At 43.7% G+C, this 2,422-nt stretch overlaps 1 protein-coding gene across 1 annotated transcript in view; it reads right to left on the bottom strand.

The window, feature by feature from the left end:
* Blvrb (biliverdin reductase B) overlaps window positions 1-2,422 on the bottom strand; it is a 13,611-nt gene that overhangs the window by 5,917 nt on the left and 5,272 nt on the right. The gene's annotated exons all lie outside the window — the stretch shown is intronic.

Raw genomic sequence — 2,422 nt, forward strand, 5'->3', positions numbered from 1 at the left:
TTTTTTGTCTGAGACCTTGTCTCAAAAACAATTAAAAAAAAAACCCCACAAACAAACAAAAAACTAATCTCAAATGATCACAGACATAAATAATGAAAGAGAAAATTCTTGGAAGAAAACATGGGAGCAAATCTTCATGACCTCAGATTTTAGATGGTTTCTTAGCTACATCAGAAGCACAAGCAACAAAAGCAAAAACAGATACACTGAACTTCATCAAAATTAAAAACTTTGGGGGCTGGAGAGATGGCTCAGTGATTAACAGCACTGACTGCTCTTGCAGAGGACCTGGGTTCAAGTTCTAGCACCCACCCACATGGCAGCTAATAACTGTCTATAATTCCAGTTCCAGGGGATCAGACACCCTCTCCTAACCCCTGCAGGTATTGCATGACATGGATGTACTCAATATACATGCAGGCAATACACTCATACACAAAAATAAAAATAAGAATAATTAATAAAATAAAAACTTTGGCGCCTCAAAGGACAGCAATACGAAGAAAATTAAAACACAGACCTGGGGAGCGGGGTCCATGGGTAAGATACATGGTGCACACGCATGAGTTCTGTCCCCAGCACCCAAGTAAAAAGTTGGTGTGGTGGTGCAAACTTGTGACCCAGTGCTGGGGTGGCAAAGACAGGCAGATCCTGGGGCTCACTGGCCAGCCAGCCCGGCCTAATCAGCCAGCCGATGGTCCCAGTGGGAGACTCTGGACTCTGTTTCTACAAACAAAGTGGATGGCTCTTGAGGAATAACCTCTGGCCTACACATGAACACAGTTCACGTGCACTCACACACACCTGCGCGCACACACACACACACACACACACACACACACTTGTAATCCTAGCATGAGGGAGGTAGAAGCAGGAGGACCATGAGTTCAAGATCATCCTTGTTCCATAGTGAGTTCAAGGACAGTGTGATCTACATGAGACCCAGCCTCAAAACACTAGCCAACCAAACAAGCAAACAAGCAAACAAAATAGTAAAATACCACTTCAAACCCACTAGGATGACTGTAATGATAAAAACAGGTTTAAGTGTTGGCATGCCCTTGGGGTGTGGACCCTCATCCTTTACTGAGGGCTACACTGGATGACTCAGCTGCTTTGGAGAACGTTCTGGAAGTTCTTCAGAAGATAATGTGTAGCCTGATCATGTGACCCAGCGTTTCTACTCTAAGATAAGGAACCAAAGGGAAGTGAAAACAAGTCTCCATCCCCAAACATGCACACGCATAATCATAGTGACAGTAGTTAATATTCCTAACACCTAAGATACACCAGATCCATACAATACATTATCATGAGACAAGTGGTGGTGCTCGCTTTTTTTTTTTTTTTTTGGTCTTTTTTGAAACAGGGTCTCCTCGTAGCCCCAGTTGGTCTGGAGCTCACTATGTAGACCAGGCTGGCCTTGAACTCATAGAAATGTGCCTGCCTCTGCCTCCCAAGCGCTGGGACTACAGGTGTGTGCCACCACAGCTGTAGTGCATGCTTTAATCCCAGGCAGAGACAGGAGGATCTCTGAGTTCAAGGTTAGCCTGCTCTATGTAGTGAGTTCCAGGCCAGTCAGGCATATATAGTGAGATCCTGTCTCAAACTACTCCCCTGTAAAAAACAACCCCAAACACCAAATGCTACAACACAGATGAAGCTTGAGGGAAAAAAAATTGTTTTGGCTAAAGGAAAGAAGCCAGATCACACTGGGCGTGGTTACCCATGCTGTAATCTCAGCATTTGGGAAGCTGAGACTGGGTGCTCTAGAGTTTTAGGCCAGTCTGGGCAACAAAGTGAGACCCTGTCTTCAAAACAAACCAACTAGCCTGGTGGTGCATGCCTGTAATCCCAGCAGAGGCAGAGGCAGGCAGATCTTTGTGAGGTCAAGGCCAGCCTGGTTTACATAGCAAGGACTCCTGAGAGACCCTATTTCAAAACAACAACAAACAAGCTGGGTGGGGTGGCTCACACCTTTAATCCCAGCACTCAGGAGGCAGAAGCAGGTGGAGCTCTGTGAATTCAAGGCCAGCCTGTTCTATATAGTGAGTTCCAGGCCAACTGGGGCTACAGGGAGACCCTGTCTCAAAAAGACCAAAAAAAAAAAAAAAAAAAAAATCCAAAACCCCCCCCCAAACAAACAAAAAGCCAAAAAAAAAAAAAAAAGACAAATAAACTACAAAACAAAACTCAGAGGGTCAAGTTGACTCAGCTGCAGAATGCTTTGTAAGACCAAGGCCATGGCGTTTGATTCCCCAGCATCAAAAAACAAACAAAAACCTCCCAAACTCCATAAAATTGATAAAACAACAACAAAAACCAAGCAAGACTAAACCAAATTAAAAGACCAATCACAGAAATAAGTAATGATTGCTTGCTATTGTTATTATACCTTTATCTTTATATATGTATTTAATTT

Source organism: Nannospalax galili, unplaced genomic scaffold (assembly GCF_000622305.1).
Source record: "Nannospalax galili isolate Female #2095 unplaced genomic scaffold, S.galili_v1.0 scaffold886, whole genome shotgun sequence".
Classification (NCBI taxonomy): Eukaryota; Metazoa; Chordata; class Mammalia; order Rodentia; family Spalacidae; genus Nannospalax; species Nannospalax galili.